Here is a 22,788-nt window from a genome sequence, read left to right as displayed (position 1 = left end):
AATGCAATCCCTATCAAAATACCATCAATTCTTTTCAAAGAAATGGAACAAATAATCCTAAAATTTATATGGAACCAGAAAAGACCCCAAATAGCCAGAGGAATGTTGAAAAAGAAAAACAAAGTTGGCAGTATCACAATTCCAGACTTCAAGCTCTATTACAAAGCTGTCATCATCAAGACAGTATGGTACTGGCACAAAAACAGACACATAGAGCAATGGAAAAGAATAGAGAGCCCAGAAATAGACCCTCAACTCTATGGTCAACTAATCATCCACAAAACAGGAAAGAATGTCCAATGGAAAAAAGACAGTCTCTTCAACATACTGTTTTGGGAAACTTGGACAGCCTCATGCAGAAGAATAAAACTGGACCATTTCCTTATACCACACATAAAAATAGACTCAAAATGGATGAAAGACCTCAATGTGAGATAGGAATCCATCAAAATCCTTGAGGAGAACACAGGAAGCAACCTCTTCGACCTCAGCCTCAGCAACTTCTTCCTAGAAATATTGCCAAAGGCAAGGGAAGCAAGGGCAAAAATAAACTATTGGGACTTCATCAAGAACAAAAGCATTTGCACAGCAAAGGAAACAGTCAACAAAACCAAAAGACAACTGGCAGAATGGGAGTAGACATTTGCAACTGACATATCAGATATGGGCTAGTATCCAAAATCTATAAAGAACTTATCAAACTCAACACCCAAAGAACTAATAATCCAATTTAGAAATGGGCAGAGGACATGAACAGACATTTCTGCAAAGAAGACATCCAAATGACCAACAGACACATGAAAAAGTGCTCCACATTACTCAGCATCAAGGAAATACAAATCAAAACCACAATAAGATACCACCTCACACCAGTCAGAATGGCTAAAATTAACAACTCAGGAAATAACAGATGTCAGAGAGGATGTGGAGAAAGGGGAACCCTCCTACACTGTTGGTGGGAATGTAAGCTGGGGCAGCCATTCTGGAAAACAGCATGGAGATTCCTCAAAAAGTTAAAAACAGAGCTACCCTATGACCCAGCAATCACATGACTGGGAATTTACCCCAAAGATACAAATGTAGGGATCTGAAGGGGCATGTGCACTTGAACATTTATAGCAGCAATGTCCAAAATAGCCAAACTATGGAAAAAGCCTAGGTGTCCATCAACAGACGAACAGATAAAGAAGAAATGGTATATATATGCAATGGAATATTACGCAGCCATCAAAAAACCCAAAATCTTGCCATTTGCAATGACATGGATGGAACTAGAGGGTATTATGCTAAACAAAATAAGTCAATCAGAGAAAGACAATTATCATATGATCTCTCTGATATGAGGAATTTGAGAGGCAGGGTGGGGGGCCGGGGGGGCAGGGAGGGAAAAAAATGAAACAAGATGGGACTGGGGAGGGAGACAAGCCATAAGAGACTCTTAATCTCATGAAACAAACTGAGGGTTGTTGGGGGTGGGGGAGGGAGGGATAGGGTGGCTGGGTTATGGACATTGGGGAGGGTATGTGCTATGGTGAGTACTGTGCATTGTGTAAGACTCATGATTCATAGACCTGTACCCCTGAACCAAATAGTACATTGTATGTTAATAAAAAAAAATTTTTTTAAAGACACACTGGTTGGATAATCAATGAACTAATTTAAGTAGCTATCTATATGGGTAGAGGAAAACGGAGCAGATAGGTCAGAGGCAGGAGCAAGATTTTTCATGTATACTTTGTTTATTGCTTTCCACTTTTAAAAAAATGGAGGTGAAATTCACATAATATAAAATCAGACATTTTAAAGGCACAACTCAGAGACATTTAGTACATTTACAATGTCAACCAACACCACCTTTACCAAGTTCCAAAACATTTCATCAGCCCAAAAGAAAACCCAGTACCCATTAAGCAGTCATTCCCCATTCCCTCTTGTCCCTAAAGACTGGTAATTACCATCTACTCTCATCTCCATGGATTTACCTATGCTGGAGATTTCATATAAATGGAATCATATAATATTTGTTTTTTCATGTGTCTAGCTTCTTTCATTTTGCATCATGTTTTCAAGTTTCATCTACATTGTAGCAGGCACCAGTACTTCAGTCCTTTCTATGACTGAATGGTATCTCATTGCATGTATATACCACATTTTGTTCATCCATTACTCTGTAGATGGATCTTTTGGATATTGTGAATAATACTACTATGAACATTCTTGTGCAAGTTTCTGTTTGAGTCCCTGCTCTCAATCCATTGGGGTATATATATCTAGGAGAGAAATTGCTGGGTCATATGGCAATTCTATGTTTAACTTTTTGAAGAACCACCAAACCATTGTTTTCCATGGTAAGTTAGAAGTACCATTCTACATCTTCACAGCAATGAACTAAGGTTCCAGTTTCTCCACACCCTTACCAAGATTTTTTATTTTCTCTATTTTTTTTTCTTTTGCTATAACCAACGTAGTGGATATAAAGTGGTATCTCTTGGTTTTGATTTACATTTCCCTAATAACTAATAATGTTGAGCATTTTCTCATGAGCCTATGGGTCATCTGGATATCTTCTTCGGTATTCTTTTCTTTTTGTGAACCCTATAGAATATACTCCCCATTAGAAACAAAAAGCAAATCAATTTTAAAAGGAAAAAAGGTAAAAGGCAGAAGAGAAGGAGAAACTAGACTACTGTGGTAGACAGAGTAATAGTCCCCCAAAATGTCCACATTCTAATTCCTGAAACCTGTAAATATGTCACCTTACCTGGCAAAAAGGATTTGCAGATGTGATAAGATTAAGGATTTTACAATGGGGAGATTATCCTGGATTCCTGGGATGGGATACTGTCATCCCAAGGAACCTCATGAGGAGTGAGGCAGAGTGTCAGAGTCAGAAAAGGAGGTATGTTGATGCAAGCACCGATCAGAGAGACACAGAGACTGAGAGGCTTGAAGATGGAGGAAGGGGGTCACAAGCCAAGGAACCCAGGCAGCTTCTAGAAGTGGAAAAGGAAAGGAAACAAATTCTCCCCTGGAGCCTCTGGAAGGAATGCAGCCTACCGACACATAAGTTTTAAGACTTCTAACTTCCAGAATGACAAGGTAATACATTTGTGTTGTTTTAAGCCACTGGGTTTGTGGTAATTTCCCACAGTCACCATAGGAAGCAAATACTACCACAAATGTCCTGCTCCCTCCAGAACAAAGTATGGCCATCAATGCTTCGCTCTCAGGAAACAGCCAAGACAAGTCTTCTGAATCCTGAGGGGAAATAAGGAACCACAGAAGGCAAAGCCGCATTGTCCTATGAGATGGGAAGGATGTCGGTACCAAAGCAACCTCAAGATCTGTCTCCTACACATCTCCCGAGGGAACACGGAACTCTAGGCCTTGTTGGGTAGATGTACACGACGGAAAGGACTCTAAAGTCCTGTAAACACTGTAAGAGATCATTACCCTTCACGGAGATGAGCCAGTTCCACGGAAACCAAAGTGGGTGGACTTTTCATGCCCACTGGCAGTGTTCGTGTCCTCAGGCGGCCGCTGCAAAGCAAGAGGTTCAGAAGATACCCTCCGCTTGGTTCCATCCAGAGCTCTCCCCTTCTCCCGGGGCTCAGCCATAACCGGCAGCACCTGCTCACCCCCACGTCATTCATCAGCAGAAGTGTCTGCCTGTGGTTTTGCTTCACGTCCGGCCTCTTTCAAAGCTCCAAACATGCTTCACCTCTAATGCAGGTAATACGGTTCCTTCATGGAGTTGGCCCATAGAGGGTAACTCCACGGGATAAAAGACCAACATCAGCCTGGGTGGCAGGTCCAAATCGCTGATGGCCTATACATTTTTTCCAGCTCTTTCTACTTCAGATGGATGAGGGTACCACCATCACTATCCCCACCTTCTTAGGAAAGAACATCTTTGGATCCAGGCCAGCTCAGACATAAAATTCCACCTAGAACTCACTGAAGAAGCCCTTGAAGAATGTGGACCTATGACTAGGGGATAGGCCTGAATAAAACGATGTAGTATTTCCCAGAACCCAAAAGACAATGGTTACTATTTACAGGGGCAGGGGGAGGGGAGGAAGTACTCTGTATCAGCCCTAAGGAAACATTCTCCAAAATGTGGAATTTTGTTATTTTATTTTATAGGATTCCTGCTGCAGGAATCCTGTGATGGTCTGGGCAGCATGAATTCCACCTGCTTCCAGGCGTGAAGTTTGGAGAGGATTTACCCACCCCCAGCTCCAGGTGTAAGCTCTGATTGGTTAGAGCCAGTCGCTTATTTCACCCCTCTCGCCACAGTGATTGGTTCAGGGATAAGCCCCTGATGCAGACCTCAGCCAATCAATAGTTGGCATTTCACAGCCGCGGGTTTAGGCTGTGACAGCACATAACCAAATGCAGCTTCGTTAGAAGGTGGTTCAGAACTTGAGATCCGCAGTTGAGGGAGAAACATTCTTTCTTTGTATGATGACGAAGCATGCAATCCCATACAGTGAAGGTGTCCGTCTGGCAAGAAGGGCCGCGGCAGTCTAGGATCAAGCCAGCGTCTTGAAGGGCGCCGGCAATATGATGGGGGCTCCTGGATTGAAATAATCCTGAAGCTTTTGCTCTCTGAGTTTTCAACGCCATGAAGCTATAAACTCCCTTTTACGTAGGCCAGTGTGTGTTAGGGTTTTTTCTGCTTCCAGCTGACCGCATCTTCACTGACGTGCCCACTATGTGCCTGGCACTGAGTGAGGGGATTTCACACGTCTGTCTCAATTCATCTTCACCATGGCCCCAAATGGAGGTTTTATCATCCTCTTTTGTCAGATGTCAGGTGTGCGATCCAACTTCAAATTGTTGATGAGTCGTGAAGCCAGGATTTGGATTTGGTCTCAGGTCTGTCCATCCCTTAGACCTCTACTTTCCACCACGTTTTCTTGGCTCCTACTGTAATACCTATGGCCACAGTGTTTGGGGATGACTCCCCAATGCCCCCCCCCCGTAATAATTCTACAGGTAAGTCCTAGGTAGATAGCTTCTATCGTCATAGAGCTGCTGTATTTCATATCTGGCATCTTGTTTCAGTAGTTGGAAATTGCTTACAAGTGTTGATGAATCACTATAAAAAAAGCCACCCAAGTACATCATCTTTTTTTATTGAAGAGTAAGTGACATGCAATGTTATATTTAAGACACTCTTTTTTTTTAAGATTTTATTTATTTATTTGACAGATAGAGATCACAAGTAGGCAGAGAGGCAGGCAGAGAGAGAGAGGAGGAGGAAGCAGGCTCCCCACCGAGCAGAGGGCCCAACATGGGGCTCAATCCTAGGACCCTGGGATCAGGACCCAAGCTGAAGGCAGAGGTAATCCACTGAGCCACCCAGGTGCCCCTATTTAAGACACTCTTAAACAATAAAGAATACCTATCTTAAACACATAGCCAACATCATATTAAAAGTATTTCTGGGGCGCTTGGGTGGCTCAGCAGTTGAGCAACCAACTCTTGATTTCAGCTCAGGTCATAATCTGAGGGTCATAAGATCAAGCCCCCCACTGGGCTCTGTGCCCAGTAGAGAATCTGCTTCTCTCTCTCTCTCAAATGAATAAATCTTTTAAAAAGGGAGAGAGAGAATTTCTGTTAAAGTCAGAAATGAAACAAGAGTCCCAAATACTGGCATTATCACGTCATATTGTGCTAAACATTCTAGCCTGTGCAGAAGACATTAAACAAAAACAAGACTACATAGCTAGTAAGTGGAAAAGCTGGGCTTTCACCTCAGAAACTTCCTTCATAACCACTGCGCCAGCTGCCTCGAAATAGACCAGCACCAGGAGCTATGGGGATGGTAAGAAACTTAAGGCATAGTCAAGACCTTAAAATACAGGCTAGGATAAATACAGATACATGAAAGGGTAAGAGACAGAACCATTCACCAAATGCCACAAGGTGCTTAGCATCATACCTAGGACCTTGGAAACATGAATTCATCCATCCATTTACTCATTCAGCAAATATTTACTGAGCACCTACTATGTGCCAGGAGTGGTGCTTGGCAGTGGTATAGAGTGTGAACAACACAGACATGGTCTCCACCATGGAACTGAGTCTGGAAAGGGGAATGTGACAGTAAACCTATGTAAAGAGAAGCTAATTACAAATTGAGAAGAACGAAGTGCCATGAGAGAATGAGAGAGGGATGTGTTTGGCGCCAACGTGGACACAGAGATGTCAGGATACTCCTCCCTGAGGAAGCATCACTGAAGAAGCAAGCCCTGAAGGATGTCCAGGTGCCAGCTGAGGGAGAAGGACGAGAGGGCAGAGAAGCTGAGAGGAGGGCAGAACCACGAGAGGGAAAGTGGGGAGAAAGGGGGTCAAAGGGCAGGAAAGCAGCCTGACAAATGCTGCCACTCAGAGTCCCAGAGACCAGGGCTAGCTAGAGCTGTCTCAGGGGCAAGGCAGTAGGAAAGCAGTATTCCCATCCTCATCAGAAAAGGAATGACAGGGGATACTTAAAGGAGGTGTAGACAGTCCATAAAAGGCAGCTGGAGTGTGGTGGGGGGATGCTCCTCACGGAGAGAGGCCTTTTGAGCTAAGCCTCACAGCCCACCCAAGTAAGACATCCTCTGTTCAGTCACCCCTCATCCTCCACGCTGCAGACTGTCCCTCTAGAGACCAAGTCTCAGGTGGCCAGCTTTGGGTTGGGGCCCCTAAACAGGCATCTGAGACCACACAGAGAGGAAATCTTCCCAAGCTTCAGCACAGGAGTGAGACGGTCAGAAATCAAGCGTCTACAACCTTAGGTCTCCAGTCAGCTGAGGGTAAAGCATTGGATACTGTATTCCCACACATCCCTAAACCAGCTCCCGTCTCCTAGGCCCCACCTGGGGAACGTCCCACTCATTTCTGGTTCATTCTGACCCCATATTTGAAATCACCCCTTTGTCATGAGCATGGTTTGGGGCCTCAGGAACAGTCTCTTGAAACAATTTCTGTTCTCTCCCGGTCCTCGATTCCGGGGTTTTGGAGACCTTTGGAATTCTAATCCCTTCAAGGAGACCTAGTCCGCACACCCATGAGCCAGATTCCCGAGAAGGCAACAGAAATATGCACCTCAAGACAGAAAAACACTATCTCCTCCTCTTTGGTAGCCACACTTCATCCCCGCCAGAAGGCCTTGACATTTGAGGTGGAGGAAGTGGGGTGACAGGAGGCAGATAAAGGAGCAAGTAACAGAGGCCAGAGGCCACTGGAGAGATGTGATTTTTTCCCCAGGTGATTAGGTGTGGGCCAGCTCTGTCGGGGTGGGTGTTGGATATCAGGGCCAGGCTCTCCTCTCACGGGTCAGCTGGAATAAGGAAGGAGGTGACCCCCTGGGCTGGGGTGGCAGCTTGTCAGAGGAAGCGTGGGAGGCAGCTTGCCTCCCACAGGAAGGAGCCTGGGTGACAGACACGCTTGCAGAGAATTACCAGCACCAACGTGCTCTCGCACACCTTTCCCAGAGAAGGCCTCGAACTCTGGAATTGGGCACCCAAAGAGAAGCCAGGGAAACCCAAGGCCTCTCATGAATTATGAGCTGGAAAGGCTCGCCACTCCCCAGCCTTTCCCCGTCAGACACTGGCCCCATTGTTGACGAGCAACTTGGCGGTTACTCTAAAGTGGCTAAAATTTGGCACATCCTCCAAGGCCTTTCCTGGTCAGATCAGGTGACTGTCTCCCTGGGGCCCCCCCAGTAGAGAAAGAAAGGATTACCTGCCACCTCCACCTCCTCATCCACCCCTTGCAGGCAGGTGAGAGAAAATCCATTTAACTGACCAGCCGCTGTCAGTTTACAAATAAAACATAAGCTATAAAAGCCGCCTTTGTTCAACTGAGGCAGCTCTCCGCGGGCGGGGAGGTTAGATTAGCAATTTGTCCTTCGTCGGAGGATTAGCAGAGCCTCATTGTTTTAATGTTTATTTACCAATTTTCATCTTCCAGCAGTTTCCACCCAACCTCAAGGCCCTGACTCCCCGGCGTCCCAGCTCGTTTTACCTCTCCTTCCAGGGACTGAGAAAGCTGGATTAGAGCACACCAACACGAAACTCATGCAACCCCCACCCCCACCTTTCCTTCTGCTCAGGTTCAAACTTCTTGGCCTTCTCCTGGCTGCAGAGCAGAAATTACAGCCCTGATAGAGGAGGAGAGATGGTTCATGGAGACAAAGGGACCCTTCTCCTCCCCTGTGCACGTGTCATCTCTAACACAGAACTTTGGGCTCCATCAATAGCATGGGTTACTGAGTGCTAGTTCTGATGCCATTCATTCCCTGGGGGGTGGGGCCGGTCCCCCCCCCCACCGCCAATGCCTGGAGTTTTCCTCCGGATAGTGGTGGATCCACAGGGATGGAGATGACCCCTATGCAGCTGACAACATGCGATACTGAGCCAGCCCCAGAGGCTGACCAATTATGACCACACCCCTCCCCAAAGAAGACGATGTCTGAAGCCTGACTGTACAAGAAGAACAAGACCATCCCAATACCTTCTCACCCAGAATATCTTGGCCTAAGACTTTAGCTTACTCCTTTGCTTTAGAAAAATAAAATAATTTTGTAAGCATTACTATTCTTTTCAAAGCTGCAAAATGATTTTTCCAAATGAAATGTTATGCGGGGGGAGGGGGCGCCTGGGTGGCTCAGTCGGTTAAGCAGCTGCCTTCAGCTTGGGTCATGATCCCAGGGTCCCGGGGTGAAGTCCTACGTCGTGCTCACTGCTCAGCAGGGAGTCTGCTTCTCCCTCTGCCTCTGTGTCTTCCTCCTGCGTACGTGCTCTCTCTGTGAAATAAATAAATAAAATCTTTAAAAAAGAAAAAAAATGTTATGTAGGGCCAAGTTACGTGAAATAAAATAACTGAACTGTTCTGCATCAGCCGCCTGGAGGAAACAGAGGAATTTGCTCATTCTGCAGGACACAGTTCGAAACTTCTGGATTAAATAGGTAGTCTACATGCTTCTCCTCCTGCTCTCCCGCAGCAGGCTGTTCCTCTTCCTTATCCATCTTCCCAGCCGGCCTTGTGTCCCACCAGATATTAACCCTGATGCTCCTTTCTAGTCCCTTCCTTGCACTTCTAAGTATCACCAGATATTCTGCAAAGACTTCTTTAATGGATCATCATGTCACCTCTCCACCTTCGGTAAGACATTCGAAGTCCTAGACAACTTGGTCTTCATTTAGTATTTTAGTTCTGTTCTTCACTGACCCCTAAATAAAACCTTCAGCTCCTGTTAGTCTTAACCACTTCCCACTCTTAACCAAGACTTGCCAAGACCTACCTCCTTGGCCCTGGTGCAGGCTGATCTTCACACTGAGGATGTCAGCTTCTCCCCGGCAGCGGTCGTAGACCCAGAGCAGCCCTTAGGGTCCAACCCACCAAGTCTTCAAATTTGCTACTCTGTGGCGTCTTCCACAGACACTCTGTATGCTGATGCTGGTGCATGGCGGTGTGTGTGTGTGTGTGTGTGTGTGTGTGTGTGTGTGTGTGTTGGGGACTTGCAGTCATGAGCTCCTATTCTATGGGGCTTTGCCTGAATGAATCCTGGGCAGCCTGGGCAGACAGTGTATCTCTTCAGATACATTTTACATTTGCTTCTACCAGGTGCCACAACACATCATTGAAGCACTATTTTTGCATTCATCAGTTGCATCCGTCAGTGGTCCATGCCTGGACCACAGTGGTAGCATGAGTTTAGACCCCAAACCCTGGAAGGCACCTGTTAGGGATTCTCACAGGACACGTTTTATTTCATCCAATTCCAAGCCAAGTTCCTCCTTATCTTACTCGGCTGGAGGGTTATTTTCCCTCCTCCACTCAATCATTTCATTGAGAATGTGGCCCCCTGAATGTCCCAGATTTATGCAGGTCTCAGACCCCCCCCCATCCTTGGATAACAAAAGCTACACCCCTAGACCAACAATCTTGTCCCAGGAGAGCCCCAACATGAACTCTTTGTCTACCACGTTGTTTTTCAGTTTTCTCTGTGTTTTTGTTTGTTTGTTTGGAACCTGGAGATTTCCTTTACATTTTTATAAGCTCATTTATGCAATTTAAAATATTTAGGGTTTTTTTTTTTAAATCCAGAATTTTCAAATGTTTTATAGTGAGAAGGGGGCAGAGTTCAGGCTTTTAAGTTTGCAATATGTGACTGTTTCTTCAACCACAGTATACATTCCCACATATGTTTCTTTGTATGCTACACATAGCCTCTAAAACTGTGCCAAGCACATATCAGATGATCAAGGAGCATTTGACAAATGAATGAAGAAACGAAAGGCATTTATGCTATCTCTTTCATAGAAAGATGGCCCTGTTTTACAGTTAGGAGGATCAATCCTGACTCTCCCACTAACCAGCTCTATCACTTGGGACAAATCATTTCTCTGAACTTGATTTCCTCATGTGCAAACTGGAGACCATCCCCACCTCACACGAGAGTCAGGAGGATTATTATGTATTTCTTGCCGTGCCTGGCTAGCACTCCGTTCAGTGGACACACACCAGGGGACACACACTGAATGTTTTCTACGTAGTGATAAAGGTTAAGTCTGATAATTTAAAAAAAAACCCTTCTGTTAGTCATTAGAAAAGTCTTGCCAACACTTGCAGCTCCAGACTGGAACCAAAGAAATACTTAGGAGCCATTGAAGGTTTTTTTTAATTCCCTCAAAAACCTGATCAATCAAGTGTTTTCTTTTCAGAGAACTTCAGAGACGTTAAAAAACTTTCTCGGCTTTCCTAGTAAGGCAGAGATAAGCATTTAAGCCTAGATCTATCTGATTTGTGTCAGATACCATAAGCTAATTAGATGGTAGAAGGGCTAACACGTATGTCTGCAGCCTCAACTCCAGACAACTTAATTAACTGGTCATGGGAGCATTTATTTGGAAGGAAAGACCAAAGTTGAACCACCCAATCTCCTCTGCCATCCCAAATTTCCGCCAAGCCCAAGCAGCCTAACTTTGACAAATGCCCAGCTCCCTGAGCCATCCAGCCATCCCAAAGACCTCCAAAAGCTGTGATTGAGATGTTGTTGAGGTGTTTTGCCACCCATGATGGGAAACAAGAGGTCATGGAAGATGAGAAAAATAATAGGGGTCTATATTTCTTTCCAAATCCAGATGAAAAAGAAAGCTACCAGGATCAATGCACCATATATTAGCCGCATTAGCATGAGCAGATCCACTAGCAAACTGGTTAAGGGCAAGGCTTCAGAGGCAGACAGCCCTGGATTTGAATCCTGCCTCTGCCACTTATTAGCAAAATGAGCCAAGTGAGTTACAGAGCCTTAGTTTCCTTGCCTATAAAATGGGTATAAGGATACTCATCTCACGGGGTCACTAAAAGGAATAAAATAACATTAACCCGTATTCTGGTTTTACAAATCGAAAACCGAGGCACAGGGAGGTCAGGCAACTTGCCTAAGTTCACAAAGCTGGTAAGCAGCAGAGATAGAATGTAAACAAACCTGGAGAGCCTGCAGAATCTATAGTACACTACGCTGCCCCTAGGTCTCTTGCTGCCATTATCGTTATCAGTGTCAATACCATTAAATGGTGGTGAAATGGACACAGATCCGGGCAGGAGAAGAAAACCAGAGATCCACGTTCATCTGCTGGGGGGTCCACAGACTAAGCCGGGAGACAATAGTGTAGGGGTGAAAATCTGGGCACCCCCAACCAAGCCTCCCAGAGAGTTCAGAGCCTCTAAAGCTAGAAGGATGCAGGATGGTTAGTGGGAGAGTCAGAATTGATCCTCCTAACTGTAAAACAGGGCCATCTTTCTATGAAAGAGATAGCATAAATGCCTTTCATTTCTTCATTCATTTGTCAAATGACATCTTGCCCCCAAATGACATCTACGTTCCCAAAAAGTTGAGACAGCCTACAGCCATACCATCCTGAACATGCCCAAGCTCATCTGATCTCAGAAGCTAAATAGAGTCAGGCCCGGTTAGCCCTTGGATGGGAGATGCCAAGGAATTCCAGGTGCTGTAGGCTTTACAAAACGAAAACAAAAGAGATGAAACAGTTCCAAGCTTAGGGAAGATTATAGAACGGTCCCCAAGTATTTGTGAGCAAATGTGTGTTAGGTATTGTATTAAGCACCTTGTGAGGTTTCCTAGACGTTTAAGTAGGAACTTCAACCTTAGAGGGGAAACAGGCCGCCACCCATTATAGTCAGTGCTTGAAGAAAACCTCTTGGTGAAGATAGGATTCAGCTGGCCTTGAGAATGGGACGATCAGTGGTGGACAAGTAAGAATGTCCAGGTGGCACTTGGCAAGTTCCTTCCGAGCTGCCATCTTGAGGGCTTAGTGGGAAAAAAAACCCTTTGGTTCTCGGAATGGCCTGCTCAAGGCAGCTGTGCCTAGAGAATACCCCACAGCCCAGCCTGGTTCAGCCCAGTCCACCTGGTCTGAAACCAACCAAATTTCTCACTTCCTTCAGAACATCACTGGGAAACACTAGGGTGAAAGGTTGATTTGGAAATAGCGAGGTTTCTGGCCCTGGAATTTTTCTGACAAGATGGATGCAGGAAAAATAAATTAATCTGTGCAGCAGGGTCAACTGTGGAATTGTGAAAGAATGCTGGCCTTCACCACAGGAAGGGAAAGTGCTCACCAGCCCTTGAGTGAGGGCTCCTGGCTCCAGGAAAGACTGTGTCTTGGCCTCTGCCCCACCCCCTCCACCATGAGTCTTTAAACCGGGAGTGGGGCGGGGGAAGAAGGCCCCTCAGCTCACTCTTCTGTGCTGCTACAGTGAATACTCAAGTTTACTCTCACGGAAAAACCTTGGTCCTGTCTTAACATAGAAAGAATTAAGGTTGGAGATTACCTTGTCTCAATGGAACTGAATCCAGATACATCTTGGGAAATTTTAAAATTCAGCTTGGCGAAAAGAGATTAAAATTATACTTGATGAAAGTGAGAAAACGAGACACCTTGAGAACCACCCCTCCAGTGGGCATTCAATTTGTAAATAAAAAATCACTTTATACTTCCTATGAACATCTATGTGTAATCAATATTTTTACCTTCCCCGCAAGAGGGTAAGAATCTTAGCAGTCCTGCCAATCCCCTTTTCCAGTATGTTGATAACAGAAAAGATTTTACCGATAGACTTTAATATTTTATATTAGGCAATGCAACAAAATTTTTCTGGAATAAATTAAGCTTTACTTCTTTGCTCACCAGCATTTTCTGTATCATAAGGTACAATACTACAGAAGTATCAAAGATACCATGATATATGAGTAGTGTTCTTTTTTAGATTAGTTTTTAATTTGATTGAAATATGTCCTTGAATTCTTTTTCTTTTTCAAAATGGGCTCATGTGTGGTAGCAAACAGGTATTGGCATTGTCTTAGACCCCCTGTTAAGTTTTAATTATTATTGTTTTTAATATATATATTAAATATATATTTGTCAGAGAGAAAGAGAGAGCATAAGCAGGGGAGCAGCAGGCAGAGGCAGAGGAAGGAGCAGGCTCCCAAGCTGAGCAAAAAGCCCAATGTGGGATTTGATTCCAGGATGCTGGGATCATGACCCTAACCGAAGGCAGACACTTAATCAACTAAGCCACCCAGGTGTCCCAAGTTTTAATTATTTTAAAAAGAAACTTTACTTTTTAGAACAGTTTCAGGTTTATGAAAAATCATGATTATATCACACTTTCCATATGCCCTGCATCAAATTTCCTCTATTACTAATGTCTTTCCTTAATATGATAACATTTGTTAATAATTAATGAACCAATATTGAGACATTATTAATAACTAAACTCTGTATATATTCAGATTTCCTTAGATTTAACTAATGTCCTTTCCCTAAAAAAAAAAAAAAAAAAAGTCAAGAAAATCAAAACAAAGTAGTACTTTAGAGTCTAAGAACTGCCGTCTCTTTTCATTTTAATTGAGTAAGAGTCTAGGAAATGTGGGAGATGTTTCTTGTTTAACCAATGCATTTCTCTATGTTAGAATTATATTCTTCTTTATTTAATACTGGTTTCTTTCCTTTTTTTTTTTTTTTTAAGGTTTTATTTATTTATTTGACAGAGAGAAAGTGAGAAAGAGCACAAGTGGGGTGAGGGGCAAAGGGAGAAGCAGACTCCCGGCTGAGCAGGGAGCTCAATGCGGGGCTTAATGCAAGACCACATCCCAAGACTCCAGGATCATGACCTGAGCCAAAGGCAGACGCTTAACCGACTGAGCCATCCAGGTGCCCCAGTACTGGTTTCTTAACACCTGGTCTATTCAAACCCAGCACCAGAAAACAGATAGCATATTCAAGGAAAATGAAAACAGCAGGTGGTTCTGGATCAAAGATGCCCTCAGAACCATTTACGAAGCCCTAGAGCCAGGCTGCTGTGAGCAGAAAAATCACAATTCCTGCAGCAAAGCCCAGGACCAGCCTCTGGCAATGGGATGGAAGAACAGAACAATTAAGTAATTCTCCTACCAGTTGCAACTACACTTTCCCCTGGAATCTTCAGTGGAGACTGGAGGCCCCAGAGAAAAGAAAGGAAACCCAGAAAGAACAATAAAGGATGTGCTAAGCTAAGGGTTGGGAGAAGCAAACTCATTTCCTTTGGAAAGGTCATTAGTGTGCAAAAGAGAAGGTGTAATCCCTAAAATATATCTGCATGATTAACTTAATGGGATTAAAGAGAGAAGATGGCCTATTGATTTCTCATTCAAATTTAATAAATTATCCATCAGGTTATTCAACACGCTCCTGAACTGAAGAGTCAGGGTTGAGTGGACACCAAGTTGGATAGGAATAGGTGGGTTCTGGCTGAAAGGTTCTCTCAGCTTGCTAAATGTGCTGCTCCCCCAGGGAAGAAAGGACTGGAAACCACAGTGAGGCCACAACCCCGGATTCTCCCCACCCCACAGCATAGCTCACCATGAATGCCAGAGTGGAAGTGACAGTTGAAATTGGACAGATACACTTCACTGGTTCTTATATTTAAATAAGGATCATTTTTTTCATTGAGATACAGTTTGCATATATTAAAATCGACCCTTCTTAGTGCTCAGTTCTGTGACTTTTGCCAAAGGTATCCTATAATCATGTTTCAATCAAAATATAGAATGCTTCCATCCACCCACAATCCTTCCCTAGACTCTTTTGTACACAAACACTCCTTCCTCTCCGCAGCCCCGTGGCAGCCAATCATCTGTTTTCTGTTCATACAGTTTTACCTTTTCCAGAAAGCCATAAAAATGAAATCATACGGTACGTAACTTTTAAACCCTGGCTTTTTACACAGCATCAATGCCCTTGAGATTCATCCAAGTTAATATCTCAGGAGTTTGTTTCTTATTTTCTATTTTCTTCTCCTTCTTCTTCTCCTCCTCCTCCTCCTCCTTCTTCTTCTTTTTCTTCTTCTTCTTCTTCTTCTTCTTCTTTTTGCTGAGCCTATCAAGTCTATATAATCTTTTACTAGTTGAAGAACATTTGGGATTTTTTTTTTCCAGTTTGGGGCCAATATTTACATAAAGGTTTTTGTGTGAATATAAGCTTTCACATCACCTGGTCAATACCTAAAAGTGTGATCGCCGAGTTGTATGGTATACCCAAGTTTCAGTTTATGAGAAACTACAGAACTGCCCCCCTCCACACACACACCATGGCTGCCCCAGTTTGCATCCCCCCCACCCACCGGGCCTAAAAGTTCCAACTCCTTTGCAATCTCACCAGCAGTTGGTACTGTCAGGGGGTTGGTTTTGTCTTCTTATTTGAGCCATTCTAATAGCTGGGACAAAGACCACCTCTTTGTGGCTTTCATTTACACTTCCCTGATGATAACCAAGGATGATGCACATCTTCTCATGCGCTCCTTTGCCATCGTATGTCTTCTTTGCTAAAGTGTCCAAGTCTTTTGCCCATTTTTTAACTGGTTTGTTCATTTTTCTTATCATTGAGTTTTGAGGCACTTTTCCATATTCTGGATACAAATCCTTTATCAAGCACGTGATTTGTAAATATTTTTTCCAGTCTGTGGCTTGTCCTTTTGTTCGCTTAGCTGTGTTAAAGAAGGGTCTTTTTACTTCAAATTACACTAGGTTATGAAACAGAGGGAGCAATTAGTCATAAAAGGGTGTGTGGTTTGTGTTTGCTTTACTCCATTCATGACAGAGACCAGAAGAGTCTGTCAGCATGAATGGCCATGGTTGTTCTTCATTTAGCGCACCATCTCACTGCCCTTACATCCAAGGACAGGCCCCGGCACCCAGCGGCCACTCAACAGAGACTCCTGAGTGACTGTTGAAGGGAGTTTGGGGCAAGCAGGAGAGCACAATGTGGAAGAGAGGAGGAGGCCCAGAGAGGAAGGCAGGGGCCAAAACTCAACTACCAGGCTAAGAATTTTAAAACCTTATCCTATGAGCACTTGGGAAGCACCAAAGGATTTCAAACAAGTAAGTAATGGAACAGAATTAGCTTTTTTTTTTTTTGGAACTGTCCTACTGGAGGTAGCATAGAAAATGGACAGGAAGAAGAGTGACACCAGTAGTGAGACTAATGAGAAGACTTGAAATTTTTCAAGGATGAGATGATGAAAGGCTGAGACACAGATATAGCAGCAGGGACAGAAAGCAAGGGGCAGGTACAAGAGATATTAAATTAACAGGATATCATTTTGCCCAACATCATGTGAATTTGAAAACTTCTGACCAATACTGTTATGAGAAAGAATGCAGCAATTTGGGTTGGGGGGAGGTTAGCCAATGTGCATGATAATGACTTTTTCCTCCTAGACCCCATGCAAACTTATATACCCCTCCTCCTAATTAGCCCCCCACTAGTCTTCACAGCCAAATCTCTTTTTAAAACAAAACAAAACAAAACAAAAAACCTGTCCATTTGCTTTTTCTACTTCCTCATCTCCCTTTTATGCCTTTTGAACTTGACATGTGAATGAATCACAATTTACTTTGAATCAGAAGCCCAAGTACATTCTACTAGGATAACAATATTATTGAAAATTAAGTAGGTAGTTTAATGGTCCATGTAGAATAGATTCAACATGAGTGCATGAAACAAATAATCCCCTCTTTTTATGCTGACCAATCAAATCCTGTAAGTCACTTCTCCCCACCCTTATCTGTTCTGTCAACAACCGTCCAAAGGCACACAAACACTGGCATTTGAAGTGTCAGGACTCAGGACTTAAATAGTTGGTACATTGCCTTGCAGACATCTATTTAAGTGGACTCTCCAAGAAAACAACAGAAAGCACCAGGAAGTAGATATTACCCATAAATTAATTGTTTGCCAGGACAGTAGGAAATCTTTAGAGAGACAATTATTATATTCCTAATTTAAGTGCCTTCGAGGCAATGCCTTTGGCACCAGTCTTCTTCTGCTGCCTATTGTTGATGGCCTGGTTCACTATCAAGATAACAACAGCTGGGAGAAGGTTCGAGTCCTGGCTCAGCTCTTCATAACTCTGGAAAGTTACCGAATCCTCCAGCCCCAGTGTTTCCATCTACAGATGGGATTGGACTAGAGCTAGATCATCTTCAAGGTTCCTGGTTAAACAAGATTTTAGTTATAAACCTAACTTCGGAGAAAACATCTTCATTTATAACCATTGATCTTTAGTGAATTAGGGCAATAAATGTCCTTCTAAAGATTTAAAAGAGTGAACGCTCCTTTATGGTGCCAATGGGGCAAATCAATACTTTCATTGGTCCACGGACTACAATTAATCATCTGGATCAAAGAAAAAAAATCTGGTGTCTGTTAACAAAGTTTCCTTTTCAAAAGAAATATCCAAATGTATATGTGCATGCCAACCACAGCTAAATGTTTTGCTATATAAAAGTCAAACAAAAGAAGTCTAATTATTCTTAAATTCTTTTCAGCCATCATTCCTCGCCCATTATTTATTGAAGGAAATTTCCAAAATCCCCTCTAAAAGAAATTTCAACACACACATACACACACACACACTTAGAACTCAGAGTAGTATAAACTATGTAACTTTTTTCCTCACAATACTTTCCAATTAAGAATTATTTTATAGGGTCTGTTCAATTTCCAGACTATAGAATTGTGATTTCAAGAGACATAATCATTAGACCAAAATCCCATTACAACTATGTACAGTCATATAGATACAGATAAATAATTAGGTATAGTGATATACAGATATAATTATGTAGACTTTGTAATAATAAGATTTCACCAGTACTCACCAGACAAAATCCAGGACCTGAACATTTATTTGACCTTAAGATGACATGTAGAAAAACTTTTAGAGTTATCTGTATCATATGGAGACACAAAACATGAAAAAAATTTATAGATTTATATCTGTTCTTTTTTTCTCCTCTATTATTTTCAAGTTTCCAACATTTCTTTAAAAATTTTTCCTAAAAAAAAAATTAAAAAAATAATAAAAAAAATTTTTTTTCCTAACTCTGAAGTTATCTAAGTATTCTAAATGTTTTCCTAATATTTTTATTCATTTACATTTAAGTCATTGTACCGGGAGCTTGTTTCTATACACGATGTAACAAAGGAGTAACACTTTTTGTCCTGTATGGAAATGGCTAGTAATGCCAGTATTATTTATTATATAAATCATCTTGGGCACCTGGCTGTTTCCTTCAATGGAGCATCCAACTCTTGATCTCAGGGTTGTGAGTTTGAGCCCCACACTGGGTATAGAGATTACTTAAAAATAAAATCTTTATACAGATGTAGTGAAAAGAAGGGTCATCTGTACCCCAATGTTCATAGCAGCAATGGCCACAGTCACCAAACTGTGGGAAGAACCAAGATGCCCTTCAATGGACGAATGGATAAAGGAGATATGGTCCATATATACAATGGAGTATTATGCCTCCATCAGAAAGGATGAATAGCCAACTTTTATATCAACATGGAGGGGACTGGAGGAGATTATGCTGCGTGAAATAAGTCAGGCAGAGAAAGTCAATTATCATATGGTTTCACTTACTTGTGGCACATAAGGAATAAGATGGAGGACATTGGGAGATGGAGAGGAGAAGTGAGTTGGGGGAATCGGAGGGGGAGACGAACCATGAGAGACTGTGGACTCTGAAAAACAAACTGAGGGTTTGGGAGGGGAGGGGGGTGGGGGTTTAGGTGAGCCTGGTGATGGGTATTATGGAGTGCACATATTGTATGGAGCACTGGGCGTGGTGCATAAACAATGAATTCTGGAACCCTGAAAAGAAATTTTAAAAAAATAAAATTAAAAAAAAACAAAAAAATAAAATAAAATCTTTAAAAATAAATAAATAAATCGTCTTTTCCCCCACTGAACTCAAATATTGCTTCTATGATACAATAAATTGCTATATTCGTTGAACTACTTCTGGACTCCAACCATTGTCACTCACTGATCCAAGGACGTTTGTTGCAGTATTGTTTATATTTACAAAACCTGGGGAAAAAATAGCATGCCTGTCAACAGAAGAATTGATAATTAAGTGATGAGTCATCTATGTCACAGAATATTATTTACCTAGGAAAAGGGGTGAATTGATTTATAAACATCTGGACAGATAGCCATGTATATTATGCTTTCTTTTAAAAAAACAAGTTGAGAATAATTATTTGATAGATAGACTCTTCTATGACTGAATGTATTTGGGGGAAAAGATGTTTACATCAATTATTTCAGAGATTAATGATGAGGAGGGGAAGAATATTAAATTCATAGGTGTCTAAACTGCTTAATTTATTTAAATAAGCAACTGTAGACTTCATGTATATACATATATATTATAAGTAAAATGTTATATATTTTATTTTAAATAAAATATTGAAATAAAAAATTTATATTTAATGCATCTCCAAAGAGGTTGACAGCAATAGCCCACACTCCCCCATGTTAGAATAGCAATATGGGGACAGCACAAATGTTCTGCTGGAATGAGTTACTGATAAAAACAGATCTGGAGGGGCGCCTGTGTGGCTCAGTGGGTTAAAGCTGCTGCCTTTGGCTCAGGTCATGATCCCAGGGTCTTGTGATCAAGCCCCGCATCGGGCTCTCTGCTCAGTAGGGAGCCTGCTTCTCTCTCTCTCTCTCTCTGCCTGCCTCTCTGCCTACTTGTGATCTCTGTCAAATAAATACTATTATAAAAAAAAAAAAAAACAGATCTGGACTGACCACATGGCTGGGATACTATCAACTAAGGAAACTGGCTTTACACAGTGCTGCTTGTTTCTAAGAATTTAAAGAATAATTCCTGAAGCTGAGTTGCCTGGTGGAGATCATTCCTGAAAAAGGAACAATCAACAATGGTTTTATGGTGCTAGGAGTTCTCTGCCCTGAAGTTTATTATTCCCCTCTCCCTAATACTTTCAAAGAGGGATTTGTTGCGGGGTCTGGCTTTCATCCTTTACACCAAACACATTTACCAGAAAAAGCAGCTATTATTTCCACGTGAACATGAACTCACAAATAAATAGATACCTGATAATAACTTCCTTCATTGACAAACAGCAAACTAAACAATACATATAAGCTAAAGCAGAATTGAAAAAAAAAATAGACCAATTATTTAAAATGTGCATTGTATCTATACATAAGGAAATAGTGGATTATATTAGAGTCAATAAAGTAAGAATTAAATATCATAAGAAAAAAAGTAGAAAAATTAAATATAAAACATGTAAAAATTGAAATAAGAAACATAATAGTTAGAAAAAAATAACAGAAGAAAGAATTAGCAAAATTGGGTAGAGGAACTTTCCAGATAAGCAACAGGAAAGGATAAAGACACATTACAAGAAAAGTTAAGAGGTTTAAAAGATAGAATATATGTGAATATCTAAAAAGAATCCCAGGGGCGCCTGGGTGGCTCAGTGGGTTAAGCCTCTGCTTTCAGCTCAGGTCATGATCTCGGGGTCCTGAGATCGAGCCCCACATCAGGCTCTATGCTCAGCAGGGAGCCTGCTTCCTCCTCCCTCTCTCTGCCTGCCTCTCTGACTACTTATGATCTCTGTCTGTCAAATAAATAAATAAAATCTTTAAAAAAAAAAAAAAAGAAGTAAAAAGAATCCCAGAAGGAGAGAAAGTTGTTTTAATGAAAAATGGAAAGAATGTGAAGAAATAATGAAGATAAGTATTTTAGAAGCTTTACAAAACTTTACTCACCAATTAAAAGACAGAGACTGTAGAATTGGATTTAAAAAATAAAATTTAAAAATATGTTGGCTACAAGAGAGCTACTTAAAACAACAAGACACAGAAATACTAAAAAATAAAAAATAGACAAACACATACTAAGAAAATATGATCCAAAAAAATTGATGTATCTATCTTCACACTGAGAAAATAAAATTTAAAGACAAAAAAAATCAGAAAAAGAAGAGCTATATATGCTCAAAAAAGAGAAAATGAAAGAAGATATAACCATCCAAAATATAGGCACTCAACAATACAATCTCAAAATGAATAAAGCAATAACTGACATAACTATAAGGTGAAATGCCTAAATTAACCATTATATTTGGAAATTTTAACAGACTATTCTCAGGAATTAATAGATGAAGCAAAAAGAAAAAAAGAGTTATTGAAGATCAGAAGAGTAGAGTTAACAACCACAAACTATTTGATATATATAGAGCTCCACGTTCAACAAATGGAAAAACATAATTTTTTCTGTGTACATTTAGGACATTTGCAAAACAGGACCATTTATTAAACCATAAATGTGGCTTCAATAAATTCTGTCTCCAAACCTAATAAAATAAAATTACAATGTATTTCCTTAAAAATACTATATGTATTGAAACTAAAAAGCATATTATAAAATGATACTATGTTTTGCAACTAAATAACATTATTTTATTTTATTTTAAATTTCATTTATTTATTTGGCAGAGAGAGAGATCACAAATAGGCAGGGAGAGAGGGGGAAGCAGGCTCCCCACTGAGCAGAGAGCCTTATGCGGGGCTGGATCCCAGGACCCTGAGATTACAACCTGAGCCGAAGGCAGAGGCTCAACCCACAGAGCCATCCAGGCACCGAGAAACTAAATAACATTTTAACAACACTTCATTTAAAAGAAAATAAATCGGTGCCTGGGTGGCTCAGTGGGTTAAGCCTCTGCCTTTAGCTCAGGTCATGATCTCAGGGTACTGGGATGGAGCCCCGCATTGGGCTCTCTGCTCAGCTGGGAGCCTGCTTCCCCCTGTCTCTCTGCCTACTTGTGATCTCTCTCTCTCTCTCTCTATCCAATAAATAAATAAAATGTTTAAAAAATAAAAAAATTAAAGAAATTTAAAGAAAATAAATATTTAGAATTAAACACTAATGAAGAATTATATGTCAAATTTTCAAGGACACAGCTAAAGAAATACTAGAGGGAAACTTATTTATTTATTTATTTATTTATTTTAAATTTATTTTTGAGAGAGACAGATACAGAGTGTGAGCAGGGAGGGGCAGTGGCAGCTGGAGAAGCAGATTCCCTGCTGAGCAGGGCTCAATCCCAGGATCCTGAGAACATGACCTGAGCCAAAGGCAGATGCCCAACCAACCGAGCTCGGTCAAATAAATAAATAAATAAATGTGTCAATAAATAAATAAATGTGTCTCTCTGTGTCAAATAAATAAATAAATAAATATATGTATATATATATATATATATATATATATATATTTATTTATTTATTTGACACAGAGAGAGAGAGAGAACGTGCACAAGCGTGGGGAACTGCAGGCAAAGGGAGAGAGAAAAGCAGGCTCCCTGCTAAGGATGGGCTCAATCATAGGACCCT

This window comes from Enhydra lutris, unplaced genomic scaffold (assembly GCF_002288905.1).
Source record: "Enhydra lutris kenyoni isolate GAN:26980312 unplaced genomic scaffold, ASM228890v2 scaffoldscaffold8, whole genome shotgun sequence".
Lineage (NCBI taxonomy): Eukaryota > Metazoa > Chordata > Mammalia > Carnivora > Mustelidae > Enhydra > Enhydra lutris.
The sequence above is the reverse complement of the archived record's forward strand: the minus strand, read 5'-3'. Positions refer to the sequence as shown.